At 35.6% G+C, this 23,607-nt stretch overlaps 1 protein-coding gene across 2 annotated transcripts in view; it reads left to right on the top strand.

The window, feature by feature from the left end:
* The first annotated feature begins 8,020 nt into the window (after positions 1-8,020).
* Positions 8,021-23,607, top strand: part of LOC143240939 (uncharacterized) — a 32,567-nt gene continuing 16,980 nt past the window's right edge. Inside the window, exon 1 of one of the 2 annotated variants that reach the window (XR_013022061.1) lies at positions 8,021-8,386. The gene's annotated coding sequence lies outside the window, so the exon portion shown is untranslated. The remainder of the gene's footprint in view (positions 8,387-23,607) is intronic. The other variant, XM_076484210.1, reaches the window with a different exon arrangement.

Below are 23,607 nucleotides of genomic sequence, written 5' to 3'. Positions count from 1 at the left end.
CTCTGTTGCATGATATGAACCTGATAGATATCGTATATTTTAGATAGAAGATCAATAATCTATTTACTTTTGATCAGTTACATAAATAAATAACGCTACCTGGTGACTTAGTCTAACAGCTTGCAACAATAACATTAGGGTTTGAGTACCAGCGGTGGGTGTAGTACAGATAGCCCATTGATTATCTTTGTACTTAATAATAACTAAAAAAGCAATACGTTAGTGAGTTAAGAAGCATTCTAGCAAGAAACTTTAGTCCACCTTACAGTTGAAGAAATGCTTGTTTTAATTCTTCACGCAATCATTCTATTATTTGTTTGTTTTTAAATTTTGGTTAAAGCTACTTGAGGACTATCTACGTTAGCCCGTCCCTAATTTAGCAGTGTAAGACTAGAGGGAAGACAGCTAGTCATCAACACCTACTGTCAACTCTTGGGCTACTCTTTTACCATCGAATAGTGAGATTGACCGTCACATAATAACGCCCTTAAGGCTGAAAAGGCGAGCATATTTGGTGTGACGGGATGCAAACCCGCAATCCTCAGATTGCTAGTCAAGCGCCTGAAATATCTGGCCATGCTGGGCCTTTTTTTCTTTTTCTTTGATAGCCGATTCTAAACCATTACCAAAGAATAGTGTGATTGGCCGTAACGTTATAACGACCCCATGGCTGAAAGAACGAGCATGTTTGGTGTGACTGGAATTCGAACCAGCGACTTTCAGAGTAAGAGTCGAGGACTCAAACCACCTGGCCATGCCGGGCCTTCATTCCGTCATACAAAACAGTGTTCACAAATCGATTAAAAATCCTGAAAACAACTAATACGTATTTCAACTGCTTCCGTTATAACCATCCTCTTCGTGTGGCTTAGCGGTAAGTATAAGGGCTAATAATACAAAACATTGGATTTCAACACTCGCGGAGCACAATACAGATGGCTGATTGCGTAACTTTGCATTTAATAAGAAATAAACAGTTATAAAACTTTCTGCTTAAATGTCAAAAGCTTCTTTTTAGGTGGTCGAGTGGTTGATGTACTCAGGTGGAGAATTTGAGATTTCATGGCTCATGACCTACTGTTAAAAAGAGCGCACTGCGCCCTCTGGAGCCATGGATGCCCTATAAGTGTGACAATTGAATACGGTAAAATTTAATATTATGCTGTTGCGTTATAAAACATTATCTTAGCTTAACATAATATTTTTTTTATTATAACATGCGTCATTGTGCAGCTAATTCCAAAACGTTTTAACCTCCATTGGTAATCTAGCAGGAGCTATAGAAAACGATGGTTGCACAGATTAAGACTACTGCACGTGCAGATATTACGAAAAAAATTTTTTTCTTAACAGTATAGTTATTTTTATATGTTTAAAGGTCATCTGGTGTTTTTCAAGGGAAATGATAATCTCCAGGTGGTGCTTATACAGCAAAAATTACAGTTGATAGGATGTCGAGAGTATGAGCAGGCAGAAATACTTTCTCAAACTAAGCTAACCCTTGCGGTTAAATATTCAGTGACATCTATATATTTCAAATATTGCTTATAACTGTCTATTTTTATACCAACAGCTACTCATAATTGTTATGCTATTTCAAGTACATTTTATTGTTATGATGTTTGATTACAGTTTTAAAGTATTAAATAAACAATATTTATGGGCAAACGTATTCATATTTCAACTTTACCCCCATGCTTTTATATATCGATTTTATACATAACCATTCGACCTCAACATCTCTTTCCTTTACAATCACTATTAATACTATAAAATACTATGTGGTGTACTTAAAACTGGCCCGGCATGGGCAAGCGTGTTAAGACGTGCGACTCGTAATCTGAGGGCCGCGGGTTCGCATCCCCATCGCGCCAAAGGTGCTCACCCTTTCAGGCGTGGGGCGTTATTATGTGACGGTCAATCTCACTATTCGTTGGTAAAAGAGTAGCCCAAGAGTTGGCGGTGGGTGGTGATGACTAGCTTCCTTCCCTCTAGTCTTACACTACTAAATTATGGACGGCTAGCACAGATAGCCCTCGAGTAGCTTTGTGCGAAATTCAAAAACAAACAAACAAAAAAACAAAATACTTAAAGCTGTGTATAAATGTAATGCTATTTCGGATAGCTGTGGTTATCGTGCCCAGAATGTTAACCCAAGGATTTATAAATTTTCTAGTTACAGGAAAACCATTCTTTAGAAATTACGTTCAAATACCACTGAATTGGTTAGATAAGTGCAGCTCGAGAATGTGAGTATCTTTCTTCCCTCTAGTCTATCAGTTAAAAATTAGGGACGACCATGCTCTGAAACTGATAAATATTGGTACCTGAAAGTCCACCACCATCACTTGTCATGCTTACACTTATGCTAATCGATATCACGATATTCAAAATGTACTGTCTAAATATATAGCACAGTTTTCTCCCACACGTGTGGATATCATGGTGTGCCGAGTTAAGGCAGCCCTCCCAGTGGCACAACGGAATGTCTGCTGACTCACACTGCTAGAAACCGGGTTTCGATGCTTGTGGCGTAGTTTTGTGCTTAAGTTCAACCAGTTAGTCAGAGTTAAGGCACTAGGGGGCCCTGGGAGAAGAATAAGTTATTATTCTCTCTTGCTTTTAAGAAAATACCATAAATTGAATGTATTAGTAAGAGAAAATTTAATAAATAATATGTATATGTATATTATCTTGTTATTTATTACTATGCTTACAACACGCAGTGGGCCTCTGACGACAAAATGACCCTGGGCAACTGCTGCTTTTGTCCATCGGATAAAATGGCCCTGTATGTTATATGTGTATAAGTAATTAGATATCAGATGTACTTCCGCAAGATTCCCGAAAGCATTTTGTTTTAAAAGTAAATGAAATCATAATTAAGAGTAACAAATATTATTATTTCTTGCTTTTGAAGTTCATATGTAATACTGTTTTGTGGCCTACAGAGTGCATAATGCTTCTCGTGATTCATGGCAGGTGCATATTTTACTGCCGTAACAATAGTACAAACTCAACATTAAACGTCTATTATGGGACGTTATTTAGGTGTCTAATCACTGACTGGTGGGACTGGTTAGAACAGGTGACTCTTCAAGGCGGTCTGTGGCCCTCTTTCATACATTTTTGTATATTCACATATGCAAATATCAAGAACTTGCGTCTGTTGCATCATGATTTTGAAACAATGGTTGGTTACTTAGCAAACCATAATCACGGAACATTTAATTTTTTTATATCTTAATCTATTAAAGTGAAAACAACCTTAACATTTGAGAAATGTAATTAATTTATTTAAATTTTAGAAATGATTTTCAAAGCTTTTCTTGGTCAGTAGAACACGTAATTCCTAAGGTATAAAAATATCGTAATTCAAGGACTCCAAAATTCGTGATTATTAGAGACGGATGGTTATCCACTGTCTTCAAGGCTACTAGTTCACGAGTAGCACGTGGTGTATTTCTAATGAAAAACGAAGTCATCATTTTTCAAAGAGTGACACCTACTGGGTTGTGATGACATGCAAGTGGGAAGAGAGTTTGAATTTGTTTTTCCTCATTATCAGAAAACTGTGACGTCATATGACATATGACTGAGTTAGTTCCTGACAATTCTGCTTTTCTATTAATTGTTTTTATCATTGAGTTACTAGAACGAATGAGACAGACAAAAATATTATTTAAGCTGAAATTCTATGAAAACAAAAAAAAAAGTTTATAAACTCAGATCATTAAGATTATTTTAGTTTTCCTTATAATTTTATTACTAGAAAGTCCCCTAATGATACAGCGGTGTGTTTGCGGACTCACATCGCTAGAAACCGAGTTTCGATATCCGTGGTTGGCAGAGCACAGATAGTCCATTGTATAGATTTGTGCTTAATCCTAAATAATCAACCACTAGAAAAACGATAAATTAAAAACTGACAAGAACGCTACGTTAAGCAGCCATTGTCATATAAAACTGTAGATATAAACAGTTGCACCAGAACCGTGATGACGAGAAAACCCACTTGTAGAGAAAATTATATATTTAGAAACGGATGGTATGGATAGAGAAAGCACTAGTAGAGGAGCGAACAACGTTTCGACCTTCTTAGGTCATCGTCAGGTTCACAAAGAAAGAAAGGGTTACTGACCGGTAGTTGATCGCATGTTTGACAAACACAACACCAACATTATTTATAAAATACAACGTGATAACTCCCACAACTTCTATATTGGAGAAACAAGTAAAAAATGGAAACCAGATTCAAAGAACACAAAAAGTCACCTTCACACATTTTCGAACACTGCAAATCAAATAAACACTACATAACCATACAAAACACCCAAATACTAAATAAAGAAACAAACATAAACAAACGCAAATTTAAAGAAGCCTTACTTATACAGCAACTCAAGCCCAAAATAAACCAATACAAAGGAACACCTTTATACCTATATTAATAAATATAATCAAACATCTAAGCACGCCCTCTACATTCCTACACTCAATTACACAACCGCCTTCAAATATGTGGTCAGCTACCGGTCAGTAACCCTTTCTATCTTTGTGAGCCTGACGATGTTCGCTCCTCTACTAGTGCTTTCTCTATCCATACCAGTCGTTTTTAAATATATAAGTTGCACCAGAACGCTAGTTTAAGTAGTAGTCATGGTTATATAACACCATAGACGTAAGCAGTTGAACTGCATATGGTACCTGCTCCTCGAAAGATGTGCAGAATATACCAGTTTAACCAGTACTCTTTATTTCATTAGAATCTATTAATAAACTAACTAAACGGAAGTTATGTAAATTCATGATTAATAAAATCTTATCGTATGGCATGCAAAGCTGCTCGCCTTACATACAATTGTAAAAAAACAACAACAAAAAAACGCCCATAAAACTGCCAGATGCAAAACGGGAAATTTGTTTATACTCCCGCATGGGCCTAATGAATCTCCATACCAATTTTGGTGAAGATCCATTCACATCCTGCGAAGTAGTTACATGGAAATACAACAGACACTGTTACATTTATATAGAAATATATCGATCAAGCATGGCATAGTGGTTATTTACGGGGTTTTCGAATCGAAAGGCCCAAGGTTTGGGCGGCGACATACCATTTACCATGCTTAGCATTTTCAACTGTAGGAGCGTTATACTGTAATATCCAATCCTTCTGTTTAGGTGGTGAATACTGGTGGCTGGCATTTAGATTGCGTGTCTGAAATAGAGAGTACTATGTCTCAACCCAGAGGATCTCTGATCTTACTGTTTAGTTCATGTAACCTGTAAAGTGCAATTCAAGTTGAAAATTCCAAACACCAAAATACGTATAACAGTATATGGTTCATTGGATCTGCCTCACAAACCTGTTTTTAATCTATAATTTATATATAAATGTAAAGGAAATTAAATCTCCCCTAGGACACTACTTCATATAGAACAGCGCTACAACACGACACCTGCCACACAGGTTTATTCATAGCTTAATGTTTACTCATAAAGGTCACTTCGTCGATTTGTTTCTCAGCTTCACCTATATCAAGTATTTCTAACCTCAGGACGCCATTTTTACCATCTTGGTGAACCCGAGCAATCATAACACTCACACAATGGACTGTTTGTTAATGATTTAAAACCCTTGGGTTCTTTTCTTCTCCCTTTCTTGATTCGAACCTATTTTACAACGTACTTTAGAAGTTTAGATTTAATGTATATAATCTCATGATACACATCGGTGACCTTATATTCTTAATTACAAACCAACTAGGTGAGTGGTCTCCACATTCAGGTTCCTGCTATGTATTCAGAAAACATCCATCGCTTCATGTAGGTCCATGTAACAAAACACAGAGATCCGATCTGTACTACATCCAGGTTCCTGTTATGTATTCAAAAAACAGCCATCACTTCATGTAGGTCCATGTAACAAAACATAGAGATCCGATCTGTACTACATCCAGGTTCCTGTTATGTATTCAGAAAACAGCCATCACTTCATGTAGGTCCATGTAACAAAACACAGAGATCCGATCTGTACTACATCCAGGTTCCTGTTATGTATTCAGAAAACAGCCATCACTTTATCTATGACCATAAAATCTTTCATTAACTTACTGTGTGTTAAAAAATCATTACATGTTGCTACCAGTTGTGAATAAAATCCCATATTTATTTTCTTGACAACTGAAATAATTTTGATTTTTTTTTTTTGCGTACAAGATTTGAGCCTTGGACCACTCGCATTACAAGCTAGTGCTCTACCAACTAACATAAAGTGGAAGATTGTTTCATCAGAGCCACTTTTCACTCTGTAACGGAAGAAAATAATCCCGATATATGCTTCCACTACATTGTACTGCTTCCATCTTCCATTTCTCTCAGAGACAATTAAACTTAACAGAAACTCGTACTTCTGTTGTGTGCTTCCAACATATTGTTCTCATTGATGTAGGCCCGTCATGGCCAAGTGGTTAGAACGATTGACTCGCAATCTTAGGATCGCGAATTCAAATTCCCGTCGCACCAAACACGCTCGCCTTTTAAGCCATGGGAGCGTTATAATGTTATGGTCAATCCTACTATTCGTTGGTAAAAGAGTAGCCCAAGTGTTGGCTTTAGGTGGTGACGATTAATTGCCTTCTCCCTGGTTTTACATTGTTAAATTAGGGAGGGCTATCTGCGCTAGCCCTCGAATAGCTTTGCGAGAAATTCAAAAAACAAATATAAAAAACGACAGTATTACTTAATTTGAAAGAAAACAAAACGAAGTTTTATTTGGAAGAAACGTCTTTATTATTATTATTTAATCTACAAAGCTCTTAAAGTTTGCTGGTCATTAATTATGCAAATGAACTTGTTCAGAATCGACTCATCAATGAACAAATTTATCCAATAGGAGACATTTGATTTGGAAAGTTGATAAATTCCACTTAAGATTTTTAACGTTCGGTTTAATACAGGAAAACTTCACCTTAATTAAACCTATTAGTCCAGTAAGGCTCCGCCTACCAGAAAAGACCCGTTACAAGATGAATAACTCATCCCATACCAGAAAGTTAACATCATTAACTATTTCTTTTTTTCATCAAACAACTGTACGAATGTAATCAAATATCATGAAATATTCCTCATATACATATGATAAGTTAACGTTTAATCAGATGACATCACCAAATGCCCAGAAATATAATTCCAGTTGATACTCATTCAACTGGTATCACCAAGTGTCCAAGAACAAACGGTCAGTTAATGTTTCTTTACCTGAAACCATCAAGTGCCAAGGAAACATTACCATTTAATGGTTAATTACTTGATACCACCAAGTGTCCAGGAACATATGATCGGTTAGCACTTATTCAACTGACACAACTGAGTGTCCATGAACAAATTACCAATTAATGTGTATTCATCTGACACTACCAAGTGTTCATGAACAAATTACCAATTAATGTGTATTCCTCTGAAACTATGAAGTGTCCATAAACTAACGATCAGTTTATTTTTATTCATCTGACACCATGAAATGTCAAGAAAAATTCACCAGTTAATGGTTAATCACCTGACATTTAGGAACAATGACCAGTTAATATTAAGGCACTTGACATCACCAAGAGTCAAGGAATATATGACTAATTAATTGGTAATCACGTTGTAACACTCATAGACTAGAAACGGACCAACAAATAGTATTTTTATCAAACACAAGGAATTACATTATTAATATTATTAACGACTGTTTATTCTTCCACTTCATGAGGATCTAAATAAGAAGTGTTCGCGCGATGTGATCAGTTGTTCACCTACACGTCAATGATGTTTAGTCATTACACATAATTAATTTTCAGTCAATATTAACACATCGTCAAAATTATGTATTAATTGACCATTAATGGCATTTAGTTTTTTCTTCCTTTAACAGATAACTTTCCGAAGTCACGATCGTCCTACGTGCCGAAAAACAAACTCATCCCATTGGCCCTTATTCTGTATGACGTCATGTCTCTTGAAAAGTCGGTTGGCACTCGCTGTATGTTGGCTCGAGACTGAGACAAGTTACTGTTATAGTGTTTTAGTCTAGAGAAGCGTTTGGATTAAGAGTGTTAACCTTATGTAATTGACTAAACATTCGAGGACAAGCTCTGAGCTGTAACATGTGCTCCATTTCCAAACAGCATGAGAACTCTATAATTGGTATGATTGTACATAAACCGTTCTTGCCTTAGTTAGACAGGTTTATAACGCTATCATAATGATAATAGAGAAGGCATAATAATACTGTAGATAAAAAGCAAACAATGCTGGGAGATATCTTGACGAAGACCAAGCTGGAAACGTCTGTTAATTAATCGACTGGCGCTAATAGAAAGGAATAAACGGCTAAAAGGTAAGTAAAACAATCACTTTTTGAAACGTCTGGTGCTAATCGACTTTGAATTGTATCCGTGTGTTTTATTGATATCTCTCTCACAGTCAGAGCCTCAGTCAGAGTATCACGTAAAAAAACAACTTTAAACTAAATCTTGACTGTTCAGTTCTGATTTCTGAGTAATTCCGGTGAAAACTTTGTGAATCATTTGTAAATCTACAACTTACGAGAACTTTAGTTGTAGTTGAATGAAATTGGAATACGTGTTTGACTTCAATACGTTCCACTGTGGCATGCAAACAGTACACTATTGGTAACACGATTAACGTAAATACAATACATAACAATACGAGAAGTACGGCAACCCTTAGTAATTGCCCAGTCTCTACTATTGTTAAGTAAAAACTACAATGTCAGTGAGGCTTAGCTTACGCTAGAGTTTCACTGACAGATGGACTTTCTGATTAAACTAAAAGAATGATAAACAGGTATATATTCTGTTAGAAGCTGGAGAACAGTCTGTTGTGAATGCAGGAGAGATACAGAGATGTTCTTGAATAATATTAACAGATATGTGTGATTCTGTTGAAGCGGGGATACAATGTGAACGTATGATTTTTGTATACTGGGCTCTGACTAAACAGGTTTACGTAGTTCTTACTCATGCGTAGCTGCGTCATACTGAGACATCGCTTTTCGAAATCCGTCACGCCTGCAGTGGTAACGCTCATGTACTTCGTTTTATTCAATGTTCTAAATATGTTGTTTTTTATGAAGCAAATTTTAACTGTCAGTTAACGACTTATTTTCATTTTGATTTTTACTTTGTGAAAGGATTTCTTTATGGTCAATGGGCACTCGAAAAAATGTAATGTTTGTTTTTAAGTGCAAAGATACAGACTGCTATAATTATAGTTTGTTCACTACTTTGTTTTCAGTACTGTAAGTATGACCATTCAGACTCATCGCTGAACTATTGGGGAGGGCTCGAAAAACACAGAAATCCTCTTATCGCTTGGATATCAGAATTATGAAACATTCTTATTTCGTGTGAATATTCGTCAGTATTTAATAGAGTAAGTTGGTTGTGGGGGTATAAAACACCATTGATACTACATATCTGCTTGCAAATTAACAACGAAGCAGGCATTCTTAGCACAACCAATGAACACTTTTAAACGAACTGAGTGAATTAATAGTTCCTCACGTACACACACAGAATGAAGAAGTAAAAGCGATACCTTTCTAACGTACTGATCAACAGAGCTGGAACAACTGAATACGCTTCGAGAGACTGTGCTTTTTTGTTGGCGACATGTTCCTGTCCCGTTCAGTACAACACAGTACGACGACTATACCGAAGGGTTCAAATGACAGTACGTCTACCGTATATTAATTAATAAGGTGTGAAATAACTTTTAAAATCTGAGTTACATGCACATAACTGTCAAGTACATGTAAAGTTATAATTAAACAATAACTAGAGAATATTCAGTTTATTTTTGGCCAGGTGGTTAAGGTACTCAACTCATAAACTGAAGGTCGCGGGTTCGAATCCCCGTCACACCAAACATGCTCGCCCTTTCAGCCGTGGTGGCGTTATAATGTTACGGTCAATTCCACTATTCGTTGGTAAAAGAGTAGCCCAAGAGTTGGCGGTGGGTGGTGATGACTAGCTGCCTTCCCTCTAGTCTTACACTCCTATATTAGGGACGGTTAACGCAGATAGCTCTAGTGTAGTTTTGTGCGAAATTCAAAAGAAACCAATCAATTTATTTCTAAAGTTGCACAAATATGTATTTCTTCCCGATGTAACTTTCATCATAAAGTATAAATACACGTTTATTGTTCTTTGATAAGTTTTAACTATTTTGATAACAATCGAATGTTTTACCAACACTTTGTTTTCATATGTGTTCCACTTAACCTGGGTCTCAGCTTACGTTACCTGAAAGTTAACAACTTGTTTTACTGATTATCAGCTATTTACATAAACGTTTCCGTCTAACGCTTCTCTAAGTCGTCGGCACTTGGATACTGTTGCTATAGTAACAATAATCAGTCTCATTTATTAATTTGTATTAAAATAAAAATATACTGCTATTAGGTCTTTTTATATATATGATTCTAGGAAAAACGTTGTCAAAAGCTCAGTTGACATTTTGAGTAGCTACATGAGCTGATTGATAAACTCGTGGCCCTGTAATTAAAGTGTGGATCTGTGTGTTGAAGACCTCGAGGTTTGAGACGTGATGCCTCAACATGGTCCTTGCTTTCAGTTGTGTACCCATCTTAAAAGTGATAGTTAAATCGTGTCAAAGAGTTGGACAAGGCTGTTATCTGTCTTATAATAATTCAAAATAATAGACGGGTATACCTGAATACTGTAGACAGATGTGTATCTGCATTTCTTAGACGGATGTACCTGAATACTGTAGACAGATGTGAACTTTTATTCATTAGACAGATGTACCTGAATACATTAGATGGATGTACATGAAATATATGACTTTCTTACCTGGTTCTTTAGTTCAGTAAATGTTACACAGTAAACTGAAGTTAATTAAACACATGTAAATTCATATTGCATATTTTATGAAACAAACCACGTGTTTATAGTCAAAGCATTAAGTAATGTATGAAGTAGTTTTGTTACTTTGTTGTTGAGTGTCAGACTAGTGTATAGACTACAGACAATATATTCGGTATTACGTGTGTTTTGCATGGTAGCCAACAATCACTCACAGCATAAGTTATTGTGCAGTAGAAAAGTAAAATATAAAGAAATGTTTTCAGAACATTTTGAAGTACAGAATCGATAATGCAACTGTTATTTTTTAAGAAAGTAATTTTTATACAGTTACAAGTTAACCTAACAATATTAATATTTTGGGATTTTTTTCCTGCTTATATATATTTGTTTAAAGCTAATAAAAACTTGGATTACGCACTTACAGTAGGGATGTAGCGATCGTAAGTCTATCAGTGTAATAGTCTGTCGCTTATACAATCACCTGAGTATAATTAATAATTAGTAGCCAATTAAAATTAGTATTAATTACTTTTTTAATTTATTATGGCTAAAAGCTTCTAATTGAGATGTAAAAATTCCACTACAGAATATTAAAAAAAAACAATTTTGAAACCTATTACAAAGGCAGTGAAACCTATTGTTTCGAGAGTTATACGGCAGTGTTTGTTTCAATAAATCAGAGCAGTTTATTTGCGTACAGTATTTTTAGTCGTGTCTACAAAATGACAGGGAATCACAGACATGAATCGAATTAAAATATTTTCTGATGAAAGGTGTGCTCAGCTGGTTGAAGGAGATGAAGGGGGAGGATGTCTTTTGTTAATGTTAGTGCAAGGAACTCTCCTCGCTACATTCATTCTGGTTTTAACAGGTGTCCGCCCCTTTTAAAGTTACAATAGATTCGTCCAGTCTTTGTGAGGAAGAACGTGAAAATAATATGTCAAGGGTGGTAGATGTATACCAGTTTCCACATAGACAAAACATCATATAATGAAAGAATTGGCCTCTGACACAAACACGTAGACGTTTTAGTACACGATTCTATGTGTATACATACTGTTTACATATATAGTAATAATAGACAAGAAACATCCCGCATAACGTACGAAAAACAAAATATATCCCAAAGCTAATATTATTATACATGGTCTGACTCTGTTGTCGTTTTATTTGTTAAGCTTTAAGTGTGGAGAAAAGCTGTATTAGTAGGTAAGTATGCAGGAACTTGTGCATGGATGTAGTTCATCGGTGTATTTCAACGTGTCAAATAAGATTGTGTATACTTCTGCAGTATACCTCACTCTAGCGTTAACTTTGTTATTTGGCTGTCGTGGATTAGAAAATTATAGTAGAATGGAGTGGCACATAGACATTTCGCAGCTTTTTGGTGCATTGTTATATCTAACATGAAGCTGTGTAGAAACATCTTTGGTTTTTCATTGATCCGGGTAAAGCTGTGTGAAAACATTTGTTGATTTTATTTGGTTCAAATTTGAAATTATTTAGAAACATCTTTCGATTTTTACTGGTTAGGAGTCAACAGTTCTGTAAAAAGAAAAACAAATCATTTATTTATTTCAGTTGGTTCTAATCCGAAGCTGTGTAGAAACGTCTGTGGTTTTTCATTGGTTCGAGTCGGAAGTTATGTGAAAATATTTCTTTTTATTTTAACTGGTTTTCATTCGAAGTGGTATTTGAAATCTTTGGATTTCATTAGTTCCACTTGGGAGTTGTGCAGAAAAACATGGTCTGTTCATTTTAGTTGGTTCTAATCCACAGCTCTGCGCGAACGTCACTGGTTTTTCATTGGTTCGAGTCAGAAGTTGTGTTCATTCCGTTGAATTACCCCAGGACTACTTGTGATAGCCGTTTCTAATTTTACAACGGTAGGCACCGATGGATACAGGATTTTTTGGTGGGGAGGATGATCGACGAAGTAACAGTGACTTAAACCCGACTCCAAGTAAACTTTTCCTTGTTACTGCAACGTAAAATTCATGGTATTAAGTTAGAAACAAAGAAAAGAAACATATATGACTATGAACTGTCATTTATTGATTTTATTTTAAAATATCAAGTTACGAGTAATCGTACAGCACAATACTGAATTATACAACATAGTGCATGTGAAAAAGAACTTTCATACATTCCTAAATAACATGTTACAAGTAAACATAGAGGAACAATATTCTAATTAAGATGATGAGTACTTTATACTTCTGATTTCCTTTTAACCTACACAATTTTGGTATGGCTAGTGGATGGATGCATCCCTCCATCCCCTCTCTGTATCCATCCCTGACGGTTGGCTAGTGGATGGATGCATCCCTCCATCCCCTCTCTGTATCCATCCCTGACGGTTGGCCAGAGGAAGGACAGCTACTAAACACCACTCACAGTCAACTTTTGGGCTGCACTTTTACCAACGTAAAATGAGATTGATCGACACATTATAACGTTTCTACAGTTGAAAAATCGAGCACATTTGATGACGGAAGAAAGTTCGTGCAAGAAAATCGTCTACTGATCATAGTTCGAGTCACAAGTTGTGTAGAAACATAATTTTTATCGGCTTTTGTGTAAATGGTATAAAATATTCATAATTTTATTATAACTGTATATTATCTGGAGGTTAGTCGTGGTAGCTCAGAGTTATTTTTATATTTCGAAGTTCCTTTTATCCGTGGAGTAACAGATCATTATTACTCAGTTGTTGCCGTAGTGAATAGCCTGTCATGGCCAGGGGGTTGAGGCACTCGACTCGTAATCTGAAGGTCGCGGGTTCGAATCCCTGTCACACCAAACATGCTCGCTCTTTCAGCAGTGGGGGAGTTATAAGTGACGGTAAATTCCACTATTCGTTGGTAAAAGAGTATCCCAAGAGTTGACGGTGAGTGGTGATGACTAGTTGCCTTTCTTCTAGTCTTACACTGCTAAATTAGGGACGGCTGGCGCAAATAGCCCTTGTGTAGCTTTGCGCGAAAATTCAAAACAAACAAACCATAGTGAATACTACAGAAAGTAGAACACTAACGCCACCAATCTGGAATAGTAAAATGGTTAAAAAAGAATCTAAGTGAAAAATCATCGTGCCAGCCAAGAAAGTGTAGGATAAGGATGTTTACTGGGAGTTGGTAGTAAATAGCAACACACAACATCCAACATCTTACAACAGTCTTTTAAACGACCAGAAGATTTAGCTCCTGGATAATTATTTATATATTTCAATGTTTGGAAAAATCTTGTAACAAAATTATCATTTTGAAGATATTAGGATAATCCCTGAAATATCCAAATTTGACAAAGTGAAACACACCTAATTATATATGGTGGCAGATTAACGTTTTTGAGACCAGTTGCAGTACTTTCGATACATATATGGACTTCAACTTAACGTGACCGTGCATCAGAGGCTATTCTAACGAACATTTTCTTAGGTTCCTGGAACTCTGGTAGTATGACGTCACAGCTGGTACTGTGCTTGAGGCCTTTTCGTATCTACTTATTTAAACGGAAGTTTGCGCTTAGCACTTGATGTCATATGTGTCACACGTGGCTTTGTTTAGTTTGTACGTATTTAGTTCTGATACAGGACATTGTGAAGAACGTGTGTGGTTTCACGAGTTAGGGACCGTTGGTTACTAGGGCTCTTCAAAAATATAGAGCCAAAACAAAAAGCGACTTCACAGTTTTGATTTGTCCCATTGGAACTAATTACTAAATGAATTACAAACCCTTGTTATAATTTATCTGCCTCATTTTCTGTAAAAGATGTAATAATCAGAGTATCGAGTCAAGAAACTGGGTATAACAACAACTAATATTAATATTGTGTAAAGTATACTTGGTTACTGATTTTACTCGCTAGAGGGCGATTTATAATTAATATTGATTTGGTTGAACGAAGTTTACTGGATAAATATGAAAATTATTTACCTTCCGCAATAAAAGAAAAAAATTGTCAGTTCACTCAGAGATTCAGAATTAAATTGTAAAGTAATATAACCTCAAACACTGCATTATATATATAATTGAAAATAATCCGTGTATTGGTACGACTAGAAACTGTTCACTGTTCTCCTGACCTGTGCAACAATGTTGAATGTTTTTGTGACACAGTCAACAATATTGGTTTTTTCGTTGTCAGTTCAAAGATGGGTTATTTGCCCAGGTTAAGATCGATACGTCCTCTTGAGTTATTTAAAGACAGAAGGAAGAAAGCGATCACTGAAGAGAGATAAACGGGTTCGTGAACTTCTGCGTATTTACCTTCTCAAGACCTAGTTACGGAACATGTATGGGCGTCCGCAAGTGAAGCAAAGGGGATCACTTGCCCACCCCCTGGAGAATACGATACATAATTCTTTCTTTATTCGGTCAATATATGTATATGAATTTACAATATTTTTATCCCCTTTACAACTTTAAACTCCCTTAGCACCCCTGGAAACAGTTGTGCGAACTCCTGTGAGTGTATGATAGATACATACAACATACAATAGATACTTTACCCGTTAGATAACAGTACATGATAGATAAGTTATATGTAGTACAACAGTACATGACGGATATATACAACATACAATGGATACTTTACACGTTAGATAACAGTACATGATGGATAAGTTACAAGTAGTACAGTACATGATGTATAAGGCATTTGCTCCTTACAGAACCAGTCAGGAAAGATCAATCAGAAGGACATGACATGGAGAGGTATAGATAAACAAAGTAACCAATGTAGAAGTAGAATGGGAAGATAAACAATATTACAAGTAGTACACTATATGATGGATACCTTACAAGTAGTAACACAGTATACGAGAGGTACTTTACAAGTAATACCTACTACAGTATATGATGGATACTTTACAAAACTGTTGTGGTTAAAATGCGTTTAAGAAGTTCGAGATTAATTTTGTGCCCCCATCAACTCTTCACAGTGCAGCAACAAGTAATATATGCTTACCAATGGAAAGTTAAGTCTAGACGGTGAAGTCCCACCGCTATGTTGGTCCAACTTATTTTTTAAACACCTCCAAATCCAGAATAAGTTTTATATTTTGCCAAAATGTAACTTGTATCCTGATGTTAATGGTATTACGACAAGTTACATATTTTGTTGTGAGTTAGACGTTAGCTAGAGAGCGCAAAGACGTTAAGATCAAAGTATATTTGTGATAGTAGGCCTAAAAAAATATCTGGAACCAGGACTGAATATAAATACTGGTGAACTTTCGGAGTAAATCAGTGAATCATAGAGAGTTAATCAACGAGTGTTTTGTTTCTAGTTGCTTTATCGATCAGACGTGAAGTTGTACAAGTAAGTTTATTTGTTATGTTAACTGACGTATTTCCGTTTGAGTGCCATTTGTAAATTTACTTAGGCCTACAATTTGCAAGTTAAAAAGCGCACAATCCCGTGAAGAAACGTTAAAAAGAAACTAATTTATTATCGTTTACGTGAACTTGTCTTTGAACTATTTTCATCAAATAATTTAAAATAACTTGCTAACTAATAAACGACATTACAATATCACGTTTAGTTATTTAGTTGCTGAGAGTCTAATTTGTTTTGAAGAAAAAATGTTCAATAATTACATACATAAAATATCAAATTAGCCGTGCAAGTTCACTGGAAGTAGTAATAAGTATTATAAAACAAGCATTCTCTGTGATGTTTTGACACGTTCTTGTCAGTTTTCAAGTAAATCTGTGTAGCAATTCACAAAGTCTCAAAACACTTTTCCATCCGTATAGAGAAGTAGAAATACTTAAGAAATGCAAAAGCAAGGTCATGGTTTGGACGATACCTCAAACGACAATTCATGTTTTCATGTAGATCCTGTCCTCGCAGTTCTCAAAGCTTCTTTGTCTCCAACATGGACTCCGTTTGGAAACTTACCCAAATCAGCATTCAGATCATTGTTTCGAAGCTCCAGTGACTCAGCGGTATGTCTGAGGACTTATAACGCTAGAAACTGGGTTTTGATACCCGTGATGAGTGGAGAACAGATAGCACATTGAGTAGTTTTGAATGGCTCCTTATATGCTAATATACTGAAGTATATTATTCAATAATTATTCATTATTTATGAAGAAACTCACGTGGTTTATCACCAGATTTTCTGTTTAAGGTTAAGGGCTGTTATTTGTGAAGGAAATAACCAGAGCAAATCTTTTAGAAGGATTTCTGTGTTGTTTCTTCAGCGCAAACCTACACAATGGACTGCCTGTGATCTGTTCACCGCAGGGAATCGAATCCGGGGTTCCAGCGTTCTAATTCCGCAAATTTAACGCCTGTCGTTCATCCACCGGCGGACTTTTAGAATGAATTCGCACAATAAGGTTTGTGTGATAAATAATGCAGAGAAAAAAGTGTTTAGAAGGTAGAGACCCGTTGATAAGGGTAACCTGACTTGTGAATAGAACTTACCAAACAAGTAACAAAGCCTAGCCTGAGGTGTTTGTTCTCCATAAAGGATTGTATCAGGTCATAACACCTCTCCTTTACCAACACAATTTACGACACGAGCTACGAAAAGTTAAAAAAGTTTAAGAGTTAAAGAATTGAAATTGTTAAAATAAAACATTAATTAAATAACAATAAATTCAACCTTTCATAAGAACATTAAATTCCAGCAGATGGAGCTGGGAAGTAACTGATGTTGAGAGTTATATATTCGGTATAAAAGCGCCATCAAATGTTAACAATAATAACGTAGCATTCGTTAATATAAATTATATAAAAGTTAAATTTTATTGTTACTTTGTGTAAAATATGGATTGGCCGGCTGGTAGAAGTATGTATTTTTCCTCTTTTTTAAGGTATAAGTGCGTTATAAGAGTTAATCAATTAGTGTGGCTGGTGGATGGTATGATGCTGCTTATTAGCCGAACTGAGGAATTTTATTTTGTTTGTTGTTAATCACAAAACTGCAAAGAGCTGTTTGTTCTGTGCCCAACGCGAGCGTCAAAACTTGATATTGAGCGTCACAAGCCCTCAGACTTATAGCTGAACGACCGGAAGTCCAAATAAATCCTTTCTAATTAGTTTGAATCACTCCAGTAAAACTCCATTGTAATTTTTTGATATTCGTTTATCGGCTGATTCAAGAATAAAACTTGGAAACACACTTTAAAAAATCATTCTCGAGGCTTGCTACCTGTACATCAGTCTTATCAATCAAAAACATAATCACAGATCAGGCACAATACACATATGTGCATTGAAAAATAGTTGGAAAGTCAGTTTGTTCGTGTCAACAACTTCAGCAAGTACAACTTTAAAATCAAAGGTCCGAGTATTCATGGTGTTTTTTGGTTTTTTTTCGCCCAAAGCTACACGAGGGCTATCTGTAGTAACCGTCCCTAATTTTACATTGTAAGACTAGAGGGAAAGCAGCTAGTCATCACCACCCACCGCCAACGCTTGGACTACTCTTTTATCAATGAATAGTGGGATTGACCGTCATATTATAATGCCTCCACTGCTGAAAGGGAGAGTTGTTTAGTGGGACGGGGACTCGAACCCGCGACCCTCGGATTACGAGTCGAGTGCCTTAACCACCTGGGCATGCCGGAACGTTCACGGTGGACAGAGTGAAGGTAGTTCAGTTTATAGCTACACATTTTAAATTTCAAACTAGTAGACAACACGCATTTGTATGTTGTTTCAGTTTTTTCAGTCCTGAATCAGGAACTTAAAAACTAATAATTTTAGCTCAATAAAAGATTTTTCTTCCAGTTACAGAGTAAGATTAAATAAAAAGAACTATTTTTTTTTCTAATTTAGGAATATTTTTAGTTTGTTAGTAACATCAGATATTGAACGATATATTTTATTTACTTAAGTTTATTAGGATTTCCTGTTGTCGAGTCGTTTTCCCGGTCAATCAAAAGCATTTCGGATGCTTGTTTTGCTTTTGTGTGTTTGCATTTATTATAGCAAAGCCACATCAGGCTATCTGCTGAGTCCACCGAGGGTAATCGAACCGCTGACTTCAGCGTTATAAATCCGTAGACTTACCGATGTACCAGCGGGGTATGTTTTGTTTTTTAGTTGATTACAAAGCTACAAAGATTAAAGATTGTTTAACTAGTTTTCATTCGATATTAAAATGAAGTAAAGCTACCTTTAAGACGAAAGAGCTCAAATAATCTTAAAATCTAAAAACAGTAAACGTATAAACATTGAAATAGTAAATAAAAAAGAAGAAAAGATCGCAAAAATATCAGATAAATATCAAACAACATTTTGATCATGAACAGTCTGATAAAGGAAAGGAAAGGTCGAAATATTTTTAAAACTCGTATGAAACAGTAAAAGTTGGATTTATTCAGAGATACAGAAACACAGAGAACCAGGCCAATAAACTATGAAAAAAATGTTTGAACTACAAGGTTCAAGCTATGTAATAGAAATGTCAGTGAAATATGTTCTTTACTTCTGTTTCCGAGATCTTAAAACTTCATGAATGATATTTATACATGCGTAGAAATTTCTAAGTTATCACTTTGACAGAGATTTTTTTTTTGTATTTAACGTACATGTAAATACTATTTGGCCACTAGGAACCCGGTTTCAATATCCGTGGTGGGAAAAGCAAAATAATCCTTCGTGTAGCTTTGTGCATTATAAGAAACAACAGATGCAATCAGAATATTGTGAATGTCCAGAGGTGAAGAGTTATGTATTCTATCGGGTAACTGAACAGATCTATTCAGTAAGTGGCCCGGTATGGCCAAGCGTGTTAAGGCGTTCAACTCGTATTCCGAGCGTCGCGGGTTCGAATCCCGGTCGCACCAAACATGCTCGCCCTCCCAGCCGTGGGGGCGTTATAATGTGACGGTCAATCCCACTATTCGTTGATAAAAGAGTAGCCCAGGAGTTGGCGGTGGGTGGTGATGACTAGCTGCCTTCCCTCTAGTTTTATACTGCTAAATTAGTGACGGCTAGCGCAGATAGCCCTCAATTAGCTTTGCACGAAATTCAAAAAACAAAACAACTATTCAGTAAACACTTTGACCTAAAATTTGTCTTTTATGATGTTATAGAGCTGGCCGATATTACAACAAATAAATTAACTAATTAGTTTTTATAACTGTAGTTCGCTTTCCAAGACTAGTTTAATAATATTTTTAACACACATCCTACAAGATAAAATATACACTCTGTATAATATTACTACAAGCAGGTATATTATTCAGCTTTGATTTCCGTTTTTGATTATGAATCTTATGATTTCTTATTAAATTTATTTTGTTGGTTAATAACCCATTTCTTATGCAGGTTACAAATAACCTTCATATAGACATAAATGTATTATTATTATAATCTTTCCCAGAATCGCTGGTGATATCTTACCCTAATTAAGTGGCAAATCATTTTGTGTAACTATGAAACCTTTTGCAGAACTTACAACTTGCTTAATGAGGAATGTAATTTTCATAAACAGCGTGCAGCGTAATACTAATAACTGGATAAACTATTCATAAGTTTCATTGACATCTTAACTATTATATCCGTACTTAGAAAGTTAATATCTGTTTCAAGGTATTATCTGAGAACCTAACGGAAACCCCTGTGACGTAATACACGACAAAAGTTTTTCCGTACCAAAGAAAACATCGATGGTATTACTGGTATTGTTAAAGCTATTATTGGGTTTATTTTTTAATATTATTAAATGATACCAACTGAACACAACAATTGTTTAATAATTATTATGCAGCAGATAATGGTCTTTCGTTTTGATAACGCTAGTGTGAATATAATTGGCTTAAACAAGGTAATATATTTGTTTAGAATAACATAATTGTTTGCACTCCAGTGGCACAGCAGCATGTCTGCGGACTCCCATAGCTAGAAACCGGGTTTCGATACCCATGATGGGCAGATCACAGGTAGCCCATTGTGCAGCTTTGTGGTTAATTCTAAAGCAAATTATAATTGTTTGTGGTTAAATAAATGAAATATAATCGGTTATTTCTTCTCTATTTACTTCCTCCTTGTGGCTCGGCGGTAGTCTTATGGACTTATAACACTAACATTCGGGGCTGAATCCCTTCAGTAGGCACATTGTTGACAGTTTGTACAGCTTTGCACTGAAAATGAATTTTCTATATACAGCGTTTCTTGGATTATTTAAGTGAAGAAACATTGTTATAAAGTTGCTCGCATTAATATTTCTGTTCCCCGCTGGGACAGCGGTTAGTCTTCGGATTTATAATGCTAAGATTATGGGTTCGATTCACCTCGGTGGACACAGCAGATAGCTCGACGTGGCTTTAATATAAGAAAAAAAACATTAACATTTATTTCTCTTATAGTTTCAACATTTTAATGTATTGATGCACGATAAATTCACGTTTAAGACTATTTAGTCTTTGTTCTTTTGTTGTTATTTTTAAGATATTTAGGCTTCAGTATCATTGCTATAATAAATTTCACAAGTTTAATGTCTTTGTTTATTTAATATTTAATACTGTCACTCTCTTTGTCATTAATTAATGTTTATATAGAACTTTTGTATCGGTTTCTTCATGTTTTTCCACTATCTTCTAGAAAGATCGGGCGCTTTCTGTTCACAGATTATATAAATAGGGTTAAGACGATGTTAGGCGGTTCTCTGACCCTTACCCCTACACTTCTAACACACTACGGCTTTGTTTCACATATTATTGCCGTGTATCCAAAACGCTGGCATTTGAAACAAAGAATAATTGGGGAGTGGTTGACATTTAACTTTTCCGTTTTAAAATATAAAGAACCAGTACAACCTTCCTTTTATTGAAGAGTAGTAGATTTCAAGGTTTTCGATTGTGGAAACATTCTGTCTTTTTTACAACGATTCTAATTTCTCTCATTACCCTGATTTGTTCTTAAGTTACAGGTGAGCGCGGTGTTCCTACGATAAGAAAGTTTTATTTGTTGGCTTCTTTTATGATTTTTAAGCCACTGGTCGAGGGTTCGAATCCCTGTCCCAAGCTCAGTAAATCTACTGATTTACAAGGTTAAAATTAGGGGTTCGATTTCACTCGATAGACATAACATAGAGCTCAATGTGGCTTTGCTATTCGAAAAGAAACACGCACGATTCCCCGCCACCGATCATGCTCGCCCCTTTTAGCTGTGTGATCGTTATAATGGCATGGTCAATACCACTCTTCGCTGCTAAAAGTGTAGCCCAAGAGCTGGTTGTGGGTGGTGATGATTAGATGTCTTCTCTTTGGTATTTCACTGCTATATCAGGGACGGATAACGCAGGTAGCTTTCTTATTAGTTTGCTCGAAATTCATAACAATCCAATATTATTGAAGTTCATTTAACATTTGGAGACACTTGCTATATACTTGAGTACTGCTAGAAGTAACTAACGCCATCTGCTTTCATTGTTCTATTCTTGCTGTAGTACTCTGCACTTCTTTAATTCATTCACTTTTGTTAAAGATTATCAAATTATTGATTAACTACTTTTATTATCTTGTATTGATATTTTTACTGTTTATCAGTTTTACGTATTTCATTCCTTTTTATTGCTACGGGTTTTTTGTTCAAACTCCAGAATGTGTTTTTCTGTTTCAAAGTAATCCAGCTATAGCATTTTGTTTTTTTTATTATCTTCGTTTTTGCTAGACTCCTTGTCCGCCATTTTTAGGTTGTTTAAACTGCCTTGGACTTTTGTATTTTTAACATGAACGGCACTTTATGCAACATCTGTCTCTAATTTTTAATTTTTAAAAAATCAGATAGAGAACAACCAGCCAACAGTATTCATCACCTGATGTCTATTGGTCACTGAATAACAAAATTGACTGTCACCTTTATAATTTACCCATGTGTTTTTATCGGATCAGGAGTTTCAACCTCGGAGTTTTCGACCCACAGCCCGACATGCCACCCAGTAAGCCTCGCCCATTTAACTGGCATGACAGCAAAACAAGAATGGTTTTACAAAAACTTCAATTTAAACATATTTTTAAAAGAAGTAGAATCTCGAGTACCTTTAAAGGACTGGTTTTGAAAACTTTCAAGTTATTAGCGCCCCTTTCGGACAGCTATTTACCAAAAGAACCATCCTTCTGGTTAAATAATTTCATGAAAACTGTAAAAGTCGACTATAGATTAATATTGTTTTTCACTGTATTGAATCCCCATCTGTGTCACTATAGATTAATATTGTTTCTCGCTGTATTGAATCCCCATCTGTGTCACCATAGATTAATACTGTTTTTCACTGTATTGAATCCCCATCTGTGTCACTATAGATTAATATTGTTTCTCGCTGTATTGAATCCCCATCTGTGTCACTATAGATTAATATTGTTTCTCGCTGTATTGAATCCCCATCTGTGTCACTATAGATTAATATTGTTTCTCGCTGTATTGAATCCCCATCTGTGTCACTATAGATTAATACTGTTTTTCACTGTATTGAATCCCCATCTGTGTCACTATAGATTAATATTGTTTCTCGCTGTATTGAATCCCCATCTGTGTCACTATAGATTAATATTGTTTCTCGCTGTATTGAATCCCCATCTGTGTCACTATAGATTAATATTGTTTTTCACTGTATTGAATCCCCATCTGTGTCACTATAGATTAATATTGTTTCTCTGTATTGAATCCCCATCTGTGTCAGTATAGATTAATATTGTTTTTCACTGTATTGAATCCCCATCTGTGTCACTATATATTAAT

Source organism: Tachypleus tridentatus, chromosome 13 (genome assembly GCF_004210375.1).
Source record: "Tachypleus tridentatus isolate NWPU-2018 chromosome 13, ASM421037v1, whole genome shotgun sequence".
Classification (NCBI taxonomy): domain Eukaryota; kingdom Metazoa; phylum Arthropoda; class Merostomata; order Xiphosura; family Limulidae; genus Tachypleus; species Tachypleus tridentatus.
The sequence above is the reverse complement of the archived record's forward strand: the minus strand, read 5'-3'. Positions and strand labels throughout refer to the sequence as shown.